Here is a 243-nt window from a genome sequence, read left to right on the forward strand (position 1 = left end):
GGCTCAGTGAGCACGTGCTGGGAGTGAGTGGTGATAATAACAACGCTAACAGGAGCAGGCGGCACCTACTCGGCCCCCCCGCCCGGCAGCGCTCTCCCCACTCGGGGCCGCACCTCGTGGGTCCCTCCCTGGAAGCTGCCCAGCTCGGCGGCTGAGGCGCCTGAGGCGCCGAGCTGGTTTCTTCCCTGCTGCCCTTCCCCCGGCCCCCCCCACCCCCGGTCCACACAGAGGCAGAGCCGCTCT

The sequence above is a fragment of the Physeter macrocephalus genome, chromosome 6, assembly GCF_002837175.3.
Source record: "Physeter macrocephalus isolate SW-GA chromosome 6, ASM283717v5, whole genome shotgun sequence".
Taxonomy (NCBI): domain Eukaryota; kingdom Metazoa; phylum Chordata; class Mammalia; order Artiodactyla; family Physeteridae; genus Physeter; species Physeter macrocephalus.